This window comes from Phyllostomus hastatus, unplaced genomic scaffold (assembly GCF_019186645.2).
Source record: "Phyllostomus hastatus isolate PE091 unplaced genomic scaffold, TTU_PhHast_1.1 phas_contig_471, whole genome shotgun sequence".
NCBI lineage: Eukaryota > Metazoa > Chordata > Mammalia > Chiroptera > Phyllostomidae > Phyllostomus > Phyllostomus hastatus.
The window spans coordinates 874327-886917 of NW_025333887.1; positions in this window are offsets into that span (position 1 = coordinate 874327).

Here is a 12591-nt window from a genome sequence, read left to right on the forward strand (position 1 = left end):
CCAGCATGGTCTATAGCTGTGCACTGGGTGCACAGGCTCTGGGGTTTCCTGGGTGGTGTGGGACAACATCAGCCCCCACTTGTGTTTTGCCTGGGGCCAGCTACCCTGCCTGAGCCATAAAGCAAGCTGAGATGACTGCTACTTGTGCTGCATTTGGTGATTCTCAGGGGAAGCCAAGCTACGTATCTAAGCTGGCAGCTGCTGATGCTGGGCTTGTTTGGTAGAATTTAGGAAGTTGTGAAACATGAGCCAAGACCAACTATTCATATGGAAAAGTCACTGTTAGTAATTTGGATGGGCCCATTAGTAGTGTGGGACAGAGTCTCAGGGGATCTCTAGGGATGGGCAAACAGTGTTAGCCAGGTTGATGGAGCTTCTGACATGGTACCACCTGCCAGCTCTATGGCTCTCTGGGTAGAAGGTTCTGGAAAGGGACAACAGCCTCTGTCTGTCTTTCTGTCTCGAGAAAGCTGTCCCCCAGCTCCCACCTTCATGCCAGACACTTCAGTTCCTATATGCCACTGGTGCCTTTGAAACTGCTACCCCAGTGCTGGAGCTCAGGGGGAGTGCATGTATGTAAGTCTACATGTGGGTTCTTTAAGAGGAACTTTTTGGGACTCCAGAAGTTTCTTCCACTGGCTCAATTCCTTCTGGTGTTTGCAGCCAGAAGTTATGGGGACTTGTCTTCCTGGCACTGGAGCCCTGGGCAGGGGGGTCTGGTGTGGGGCTGGGACTCCTTGCTCCCAAGATATCCCTCCCAAATATTTATCTTCCACACATGAATGTGGGTCCAGCCCGTTACACCTTTCCACCTCTCTTACTAGTCTGGATGGACGTGGTTTCTTTAATTCTGTAGTTGTCGAACTTCCAATCAACTTGGTTTCTGTTGGTTCTGAGTGATGGTTGTTCTATATTTTAGTTGTAATTTTGATGTGATGGAAACTTATTTCAAATCCTAGTTACCTGAGTTTTCTTTTTAACTATGAATGGATATTGATTTATATCAAATGCTTTTTCTGCATCGATTGTGATGATCATGTAACTTTCTTCTTTAACATATCAATGTGGTTAACTACAGTAAATGATTTTTTAATCTTAAACCAACTTTGCTCTCCTGAAATAAATACAACCTAGTCACCATATATTCTCATTTTTATGTGTGGCTGTTATTGTGTTTGGGGTTTTTGCATCTGTGCTCATGAGTGATCTTGGCTTATAATTTTCTTTATTTTATTTTTCAATTATAGTTTACATTCAATATTATTTTGTATTAGTTTCAGGTGTATAGTATAGTGGTTTAAAAATTACATAACATATTTTTCATGGGTAATGTACACCCACGTTTTGGGCCCAAACTTTCAGGAAAAAAAGGTTTTTCTGTTTTAATGTTAATTAATTAATTAATTAATTAATTAATATTTAGATACTTGTTTTTATATTATAAAAGAGTTTTAGCATTTGTTTTGGAATATATTATGGTACAAGAGATTTTATGTAACAAATAATTACAAGACACAAGAATAAATACAAGGTATTTCAGCTACTACCCATGTATAATGTGTATCCTTATTTTTTCCTCAAAAATTTAGGCCAAAAAGTGCTTATTGTACATGGCAAAATATGGGATACTTTACAATTGTTTCCCTTGTTATTTTCAGTACCCACTGGCACCACACATAATTATTACAATAATATTGACTATATTCCCTATGCTGTAACTTATATCCTCATGACTATTTTGTAACTACCTATTTGTACTTCTTAATTCCTTCACCTTTTCCACCCAATGTCCCAACCCCTCTCCCTTGTGTTGTCCTATAATTTTCTTTCTTATAATGTCCTTGGTAAGTTTTTGTGTCAAGGTTATGTTTGACTTCTAACAAGAGCATATCTTTTTTTATTCTCTGGAAGAATGTGTGTAAAATTAGAATTATTTATTCTTTAATGTTTAGTAGGTCTTGCTGATGAAGTCTCCTGGGCCTGGAGTTTGCTCTGGGGAAAGATATTTGATGACTGATAAAAAATATTTTGTGATTATATGATTATTTAGGGTTTCTGCCTTTTTGTGAGTCAATACCAGTCATTTCTTTTTCTAAAATTTTGTTTACATCAACTGAATTTTCAAATGTCTTGGCATAAAGTTAGTTACAATATCCATTATTTTAAAACCTACACAGCAGAAAGAAAGAAGGGGCTCCTACCCTTCACAACAGCACAGATAGAACTGAAGAGTATTATGCTAAGTGAAATAAGCCAGGCAGTGAAAGACAAATACCATATGATCTCACCTATAACGGAACCTAATCAACAAAACAAACAAGCAAGCAAAATAGAACCAGAGACATTGAAATAAAGAACAAACTAACAGTAACCAGAGGGAAGCAGGGAGAGGGGTAATGGGGGAAAATAGGGGAAGGGTCATCAAGGAACATGTATAACGGACACGTGGACAAAGCCAAAGGGGGTAGCATCGAGGGTGGGAGGTAGGGATGGGTGGGAGGGGGGAAGTGGTGGAGGGAAATGGAGACAACTGTACTTGAACAATAAAAAAACTGACAAAAACCTTATTGCATCTGTGGTTATGTATCAATTTCTATCTATGATATGTTTCATCAATAGCTTTTCTCTCATTTGTCTTGATGAGGTTTATAAATGTTATGGTTCTTCCAGGAAAGCTTTTATTCAGCCAGGCAGCTCCGCTTTGTCTCTTTGGTCTATCAATCGTGTCACCCTCCTTGTGACAACAGTCTAGATTGATGTCTGAAGTAGGAATGACACACAGATCCCATTCACAAGTGGGTAAACTTTATTTCAAAATTGAGAAAAAGCAGATTTTTTTCCCCAACTTAAACATGAGTTTGTCATGAGAGAAAACTGGACTTTCTTGCACCATATTTCTTTTGTTTAAGATTTTGTTTATTTATTTTTAGAGAGGGGGAAGGGAAGGAGAAAGAGAAGGAAAGAAACATCAATGTGTGGTTGCCTCTCACGCACCCTCCCACTGGAGACCCAGCCCACAACCTACGCATGTGCCCCGACTGGGAATCCAACTGGTAACCCTTTGGTTAGCAAGCTGGCACTCAATTCATTGAGCCGCACCAGCCAGGGCTCTTGTACTATATTTCTGATTGAAGCTCACAACCACATTTCTCATTATTTCTCATTAAGATTCCCATATCTGGCATTTCTTGGAGATAGATCTGGGTCAACATGATCCAGGCTTAGCTCACACAGCTCATACAGACATGGCAGATTTTTAGGCCTTGGGAAACTAACCTGCTTCGTACCTGTTGAAGAAACTCATATAAACACTCCTCTTTCTCTGCAGCCTGTCCCTGCGAGCTGCACTTTAAGCCAGCCTCTCTAGCTGGCTGCCTTGCTGCACTTTGACATGTGTTCATCATTTCTCTGGCTGAGACTGTTTCACAGTTTAGAAGTTTCTTCCGTGAGTCACTCACTTCAAGATAGCTGCCATCAGAGCAGAGCCTTGGGTATCAGGAAGTCCCAGCGGTGCACTGTGAGGGTCCTGGAGTCTCAGGCCTTGCTTCCCAGGAGGGCTGCTACTGACCAGGGAGCTGAACCTTGGTTACAGCAACTGAGCTGGTTTCTGGGTTCTCATCTGTCAAAGTCTGGTGGCTGCTTGACTTTATGGTCCCCTGGTCCATCTTGGATCCTTTTGTCTTCTGTAGCTTGAGACTGAAAGTCCTGTTTCTGTAAAGCATGACTGTGTTCCAGGATACTGACCAGATCCCTTTAGCACAAATGTGTTCCACTTGAGAAAGTGGAAGCCCAGATGAGATGTTCTGTCTCCCAGATTGAAGTGACACCAGTGGTTGTCCTCCCTGCGCTTCTAGTCTGAGGCCAGAGTAAGTATGTCCAAGGGCCAGTTCCAGCCCAGTAGTTCTCCCTGTGGACTCAGAGGTCTGTTTACACTTAGCTTCTAACTTTCCCTACAGAAGTGATTCTGCCTGTTTTCTGTGGTATTTGCCTGTGAGTTTTGCTCCCTGAAGTCACCACCCAAGGGGACCAGGACATTCTGCTTGGATGGGTACTCTAAGGAAAGGTACATGCAAGTAGCTGGGACAGCTGTGACAGCAACCCAGCAGCCACAAAGAGGGAGATGGGCTTTCCCACCCATATTCCAGGCCACACCCAAAGGGCTGGTCCCAGAGCAAGGAGCAGGGTCTGGGAAAGAAACTGCAGAGGAAGTTCCTGAGGTGGAACTCCTCAGGAACTTTTCTGATAAGGACTTGTGAAAGAGACTGTACTAAACCATCAATAATATGACATTTCCACCAAGCATGCTGAAAGACTGCTTTATACTCCTATTTCCTCTATAGAAATTGTGTTTTGAAATCATTATCATATGAAGACGTGATCAGAAAATATGAGCCAAAATGTTGGTAGAAAAAGATAATACAAGTATGTCAAGTAGAAAATAAAAAAACAATAGTGTTTTGCTGACTTTTGCTAATTTGGGGGTATTTGTAGGCTTTTTAAAAATTTATAATTTGTTGTGATTTATTTTCTTTTTCTAAATCAGTATATTGTACAACTTTTGGAAGTAACTTCCCATTCCTTTTCTTAAAGAACAACCCAAATTGTGTAAATTTCAGTCCCCATACAACGTGGATCTGCCCTCTGGTATACCTGTTTCGACATTAAATTAATTAAAAAATTTAATCTTGTGAGGACAATATCTTCTGTGCACAAGGTAATTTCTAAATACTCAAAAAGGAAAAAAGAAAAGTAATCGATAAAATCATAGAATTTTTTTATCATTACACTCTGATACTGTGATTTTCAACTTTTCCCATCTCATGGCACACACATGCTAATTACTAAAATTCTGAGCACACCAAAAAAATTTTTTTTTGCAATCTGACAAAAAATAAGTATAAGTTTGATTCATTCACACTGGATAGCTATTGTTGTGCTGGCTGCTGTCATTTTTTTGACAATCTAGGGGAAAAGAGGTCAGTGCCCCTGGCTAAACAGTCAGGTATTGCATATTTTCAAAATTCTTGTGGCACACTGATTGAAAATTGCTGTTCTAATAAGTTAAAATAAAATGTTCGAATAACCATATAAAACCAACTAAGCTATTAATAAAAGTCTGAAAAGTAGTCCTGTTTCCTTAATACACTCTTTCTCTCTCTAAAAAAGCTTTTGGGTAAGAGAAAACAAAAAACTGGAATTTTTTCTTTAATCGCCATGATGTCCTTGTTTGCTAAGTTATAGGATAAGGAACAAGAAAAGGCAATTTGCTAATAGGCCAAATATTACCAGTTATAAAGAAACTTCAGGAATCCCTTCTGTATTAAACACTCACATTAATAATATTTCAAGGATTTTAACAACATAGGAGAGACAAATGGGGAAGCAACCTGTGAGCCCGATGGCACTGGAGAAGCAGAGAGGAAGTCCCTGAGCCCTGAGATTCATTCAATGCTCTTCAAGTCCCCACCAGTCACAGCATTCTACAGTCCTGCAAGCTGAGAACTGGGTAGCCTTGTGTTGCAAAGGCCCCGGTCCTTGCATTCATTGACAAATGATGCACACAACTCCTCATTTTTTGTGATAAAGTTTTTGGACCCCACTTATCAAGTTGTGACCTTAGTTGTACTCTACTTGGTAAAATAAAGCCAAGAAAATAATCTAAATTTCCAAGTTCCTTCAACATTTCTATGCAGGGTATATCCTTGAATAAATTCAATTGTTTTGTTAATTTTCATTAAAAAATAACTCTTCTTCCCAATTTTATCACAGTATAAAATATCATGCAAAGAGTACATTTGGGTTTTTGCAAGATTTGAGATGTATTTAATATTAATTCTTACAAGAAACTTGATGAAATGGAAAATTTTAAACTCATGATACTTATGGATCAGATACATTATTTCTTAAAAGGTTTATAGTTATGTAAATGTAAACACATGAGTTGAACTAAGTTGAGTTAAAATAACTAATGTCTTTATTTTTTTAAATTGGCCCTTTTAAATTTCCAACAATAGCAGTAATTATGTAGTCCTACAAATCTACTCCACTTTGTAAATTGAGTAATTTTCATTCATCAACTATGATCGTATTGTTCTTCAATGTCAACCTACTATAGTTTCTAAGATTTCCTAATCCATTGATTTTGAGACTTGAGTGAATAATAAATGGAGGTAATTAGCAAGTAAGCTCTATCTGGACAATTTCCAAAGGAATTACAATTCATAGAGAGAGAATGCAGAAGTGCATAGCTACTTTCTACTTATACAAGTATATTCTTATCTGTGTATAAACACAATTGCCCCTCATAACATTCAAATTAAATTAAGAATAATCACTGTAGTATAACATTGTTCTGTGCTCTGCCTGATTGTTTTAACTATATTTTAAAACCTCAGGAACTAAATGTCTTAGAGCTTTAATTTGTTTAAAGGTATATTTTATTCTCATTTGAGAGAGAGGGGAAGGGAGAGAGAAACATTGATGTGAGAGACAAATGCCGATTGGCTGCCTCCTGCATGCATCTCAACTGGGCAATGAGCCCGCAACCTGGGTATGTGTCCTGACCAGGAATCAAACCGGTAACTTTTCAGTTATGGGGCAGATGCTGCAACCAACAGAGTCGTGCCAGCCTGGGCAAAGTCTTAGAGCCTTAAATAACATTGTCCTCTGAATATCTTTTACTGTGGCTGTATATAAGTGTAAATTTGCATAATACATATAAAGGTGTATTAAGTCAATAAATGTTTTAAAAGTTTATGCATAATATAGCAGAGAGGCCTGGATGCTCAGACGAAAAAGGGTCTTTAAGTAATCAATATCTTTTCAGCCAGGTATTCTACCTAGAGGGCAGAAGTTTTTTCTCATCCTAGTAGAAACTGGCAGCTCAAAATCCTGTCAACAGAGGTGATTTTCTGCTGCCTGTCATGCTCAGCATGGTTATTTTACAACTGAGGCCAATTATAAGGAAATAAGCAAGCAAACAAAATAAACAGCCAAGGTTCTTCCTTAGTGGAAGAGCTAAAATTCGTATTGCTTATCATGTTACTTTCTTCTGTGTGTTGTTATCAAATATTGTGATTCTAGTTACACTGTCAAGGCCATGGGCATTTCTGGGTGTAGGGCACCTGTGCTTTTATCAAGCAACTGACCAGTTTCCTCTTGTAACTCTCTTTGATACTGGCCTTCTTCAAGATCAGTCCTCACATTAATAACAATGCTGACAAGGACTTTCTCTACGCCACTGTCCTTGGTAGATGGTTGCTCGGTAGTGCCAAGGTTTGCCCCTTCACCTGGTTTGGCAATCCATTGCAAGGCACATATGATTAAAGGGGGTGGATACCAGAAATAATGAGGCAGGATCAGAATGTGCCTGTTATTAAAAACAACTCAATGATGGAATTCTATGCAGCAGAAACAAAGAAGGGGCTCCCACCCTTTGCGACAGCATGGATGGAACTAGAGAGCATTATGCTAAGTGAAATAAGCCAGGTGGTGAAAGACAAATACCATATTATCTCACCATTAACAGGAACCTAAACAACAAAACAAACAAACAAGCAAAATAGAACCAAAGACACTGAAATAGAGAACAGGCTGACAGTGACCAGAGGGGAGAAGGGAGGGAATTTCAGGGGAAAGGGGGCAGGGTTTATAGGAACAAGTATAAAGGACACATGGACAAAAACTAGGGGGGAGTAGAAATGGGAGGAAGGTGGGGAGGGCTCCAGGGGGGTGGGCTGGGATGGGGGTAAAAGACAGGAAACTGTACTTGAACAACAATTAAAATAAAAATCAATCAATCAATCAATCAATCACAACTCAATGAGATTTCAAAAGCTACCCTACAGCCCTGGCTGGTATAGCTCAGTAGATTGAGTGCGGACTATGAACCAAAGGGTCACTAGTTTGATTCCCAGTCAGAGCACATGCCTGGGTTGTGGGCCAGGTCCCCAGCAGGGGCGCACGAGAGGCAACCATACATTGATGTTTCTCCCTCTTTCCCCTTCCTTTCCCCTCTCTCTAAAAATAATTAAATAAAATCTTTTAAAAAATAAAATCTACCCTACAGATTTACTAAAATGTCATTAATTTAAATATATTTTGGTAAAAAGGAATGAAACAATGATCCAGGCTACATTGTGGATGAATCTCAAAAACATTATGCTAAGTGAAAGAACACAAACACAAAAGGTCACATATTGTACGATTCCATTTATATGAAAAGTCCAGAACAAGCAAATCCATGGACAGAAAGCAGAGAAAGGCTTGCCAAGAGCTGGGGAAGCAGGGAATGGCAAGTGACTACTAATGGGTACATACAGGTTGCTGTTTGGGGTAATGAAAATGTTCTGGCATAAGATGGTTGTGATAACTGCACAACACTGTGAGTTTACTAAGCTCCACTGAATTGGATTATACACTCTAAGATGGTTAATTTTATATTACATGAATTTTACTTCAATTAAAAAAAGTTAAAATATGTTCTGATAATTGCATAACTTCTGAGGATGAATTTTATATTTTATCTATTTTTTCTGAAAATGAATTTTAAAATGCTTATGTTTTTATGGGAGAGCCAACACAAGCACTCTCAGCACAATAACTGTAATGTCCGAAAGATCATATTCCAAGGTTAAAATCCCCTTGTTTATTAATAGCTTTAGTGACACACAAAATGGACAGATTGTCAGATTCAAGGTGCCTGGAAACAAGTGGCCCAGCAGGACAGTGTCATGGTGGACAGCCTGGCTACTGTATCCACGTCAAGGTTTGTCAAGTGGTGACAACATGGACACCAGTACTTGGGAAGGGGCAGTGCCACTGTAATAGACCCACATATTCACCTATCAGAGACCTCAGTGTCAACTGTTTAACAACTTCTGCCTGTCCCTTGGGTTTTCTCTGAGATATGAGGACTGACAGAGCACTTCTCACTGGGTGGGTGTACTGTTTCCGAAATAGCCATTGCAATCATTCCCATTCTGCATGTCTTTCTGCAATATGACCTGGCCACTCCTCCTTCCAACAAGAGGTAGAGTCTATTTCCCCTTCAGTTGGCCAGGGCTGGCCCTGTGACTTGCTTTGACTAATAGAATGTGGCAGAAGAGACACTGGATGGCTTCCAGGCCTTAGCCAAAAGAGGCTTCACAGTTTCCATATTTGCCTTGGAAGCCAGTACATGGAAAGAAGAGACCTGGCTCGAGGGGTCCTGGGGGATGAGATGCCATGTGGAAGAGAATAATACAGCTCAACTAAAACCAGCACCATGCCAGACATGGGACTGAAGTCATCTTGGATGTTCTAGCTTTGGCTAACTCCCAGTGAAGTCACACGAGAGACCCCAACCAATACCATGAAGGGCAAAGAACCATTCCCTCCCCCAGAGCTCAGTAAACTCATAAAAAGTAGTAAATCATTGTTATTTTAGGCCACTAACTTTTGGAGTGGCTCCCTATGCAGCACCAGATAGCAGATACACTTGAGATCCAGACCAAATCACAGGTGTATGTAAACTGATAATATCCTGAAAATACTTGAAACACTTACCTCAACCTGTAAATGAATAAAGCTCAAGATTCCTAGGACAAACCCTAACTATAAGAAGATGATTTCCTGAGGTAGGCTGCTGGCCCAAGACCTGTGGAACAAGACATAATTACAAAGGACTTTCAGGGAACAAGTAAAACTGATGAGGGAGAGCCAGCTGTCATTATCTGCCCTTGAATACTCTTGGCATTGTCCTGAGTGTCCCATTTTCTAATAGTCCTGCATTGAAACCTTTCTTTGTGCTCCTTCTGTATTTCTGCATGTAACAGGTTATGCCTCTGCAGACTGGACTGCACAACCCACTAATATTAGGATCATATTAGATTTCCTAGGTGCCACCATGGGAAAGAGAAGTATTGCAATGCAGAAAATGCTCAAGAAAACCTGAAGACAATGACCACAGGGAAAGGTTCAGGCACTCACATAATGAATGATTCAAGAACCCACAACGATCTTTTGATAGAGGAATTCCGGTTGAGGACATATTAAACTTGACTATCATTCATTCAAATTTGTCTTAGCATTCTGCCCCTGGACCCCCCCAAAATTCATGTCCCTCTCATATGCAAAAAACATTCATTCTATCCCAACAGCCCCACAAGTTTTAACCAGTTCCAGCATTGACTCAAAAGTCTAAAGTCTCATTTAAATGTCACTTAAATCAGATATGAGTGAGACTCAAGGTTCAGTTCATTGTGAGGTAAATTCCTCTCCAGCTGTGAACCTGTAAATCAAACAAGTTCTCCACTTCCAAAATACAATGGCAAAACAGGCAGAGGGTAAACACTTCCATTCCAAAAGGGAGAAATAGGAAAGAAAGGGCTAACCGGTCCCAAGCAAGTTTAAAACACAACAAGATAAACAGCAACAAATCTAGAGCCTTGAAATCATAATCTTGAACTCGATACTCTGCTGGTTGGGCCCACTGGGGCAGAGAACCTCCCTTCTGGACACATTGGTGCATCCCTGCCCCATTGCTTTGCTAAGTGTAGTCCATGTGGCAGCGCTCACAAACTGAAGTTGCGTGCCTGTGCCTCTTCTAGGCTGGAATCACACACAGGTGGTTCTACCAGTCTGGGGCCCTGGGGGGTGGTCCCAATCCCATGCTCCACTACGCATTGTCCTAGCTAAGGCCCTCTGCCTGGGTCAGAGCTCCAGGTGGCCCCATCCTTCAAAGTCCAAGTGGAAGGAGACATTCCCCCAGAGATCTACTGGGTAGGGACTGGTCTCCACACTTTTGACAGCACCACCCCCCATGGCCTTGGGAGACAATGTCCCCACAGCTTTGGCTGGGAGTTGTCTGGCCTGATGAAACCCAGGCAATGCCACCCAAAATTGAAACCTAGGAAGCAGTGCTGATAATCTCTGAATAGCCTTTGAGGTCCTTTCTTTGTCTTCAAGAGTAGCGCTATCCTGCACTATCCAAGTCCCAGCCCCTTCAGTTCAAATTTGCAGTTTTCCTGCTATGATGGCTGATGAAGGACATGGTTCACACCCATGCTAGTTTCCTTATTGAAGAGTCACTTCACCACACCCTTACTGTTCTCTTCAAAACATGCTTTCTCATTTTTTGCAATATGGATAGTCTGAGAATTTTCCAAAAATTTAAGTTCTGTTTCTCTTTTGATTAACCATTTCATTTTAAGTCATTTCTCCCTTCTCACATTTTACTGCAAGCATTTAAGAGAAGCCAAACCACACAACCACACAATCACCACTTTATTTAGATATTTCCTTAACCCAGTACCTAATTTCATTGCTTACAAATTTTACCTTCCACAGAACACTACGGCATGAATACAATTCAGCCAAGTTTATTGGCACTTTATTTTTTAAAGGTTTTATTTATTCATTTATTTATTTTTAGAGAGAGGGGAAGGGAAGGAGAAAAAGAGGGAGACAAATATCAATGTGTGGTTGCCTCTCACACGCCAACTGAGGACCTGGCCTGCAACCCAGGCATGAGCCCTGACTGGAAATTGAACCAGCAACCCTTTGGTTCACAGGTCGGCACTCAATCCACTGAGCCACACCACCCAGGCCCATTGCCACTTTATAACAAGAATGGTCTTTCCTCCAATTTCCAATAACATTCCTCATTTCAGTCTGTGACCACATCAGAATGGCCATTACCGTCCATATTTCTGCTAACATTCTGCGCATGACCCCTTAGGTATTCTCTGAGAAGGCTGTGGCTATCTCTACAACTCTGCTCTTTATCTTCTGAATCCTCACCAGAATTGCTTTTAAAGGACCATTCATAGCAATGTAGACTTTTTCTAGAACATGCCTCTGAACTCTTCCAGCCTCTATTCATTACCCAGTTTCAAAACGACTTCCATATTTTTATAGTATTTGTTGCGGCAGCACCCCTACTATTTGTACCAATTTAATGTCTTAGTCTGTTTGGGCATCTGTAACAAAATACCACAGACTGAGTGGCTTATAAACACAGAAATTTATTTGTCACAGTTCTGGAACCTGAAAGTGTAAGATTGGGGTGCCAGCATGGTTGGATGAGGGCCATCTTCTGGGTTGTAGCCTCACATGGCAGAAGGGATCTTTTTAGAGAGAGGTGAAGGGAGGGAGAAGAAAAAGAAAGGGAGAGAAATATCCATTAGTTGCCTCTCACAAGCCCCCAACCAGGACCTGGCCTGCAACTCACATATGTGCTCTGAGTGGGAATCAAGCCAATGACCTTTACATTCACAGGCTGGTACTCAATCAAACTCAGCCACACCAGCCAGGGCACTCTCAGGCCTCTTTTATGAGGACATAACTGTCACAGGTGGGCACAGGTAACCAGGTTTTTGGTGATCGCAAACAATGAATTGAACCGAACACACAGAGATTATAGGAGAAAGAAAGAGAACAGATTTATTAAGCAATAATGTACTCCACAGAACATGGGAATGGATCAACTCTGAGCAGAGACTGACCCTCAGTGGCTGGAGGGATTCTATTTTTACAGGGAGGTTACTTCCTGGCTAGTTTTGGTGGGCTTTCATTGTGCACATACAAGTAGTTATATTACTTTTAAGATGC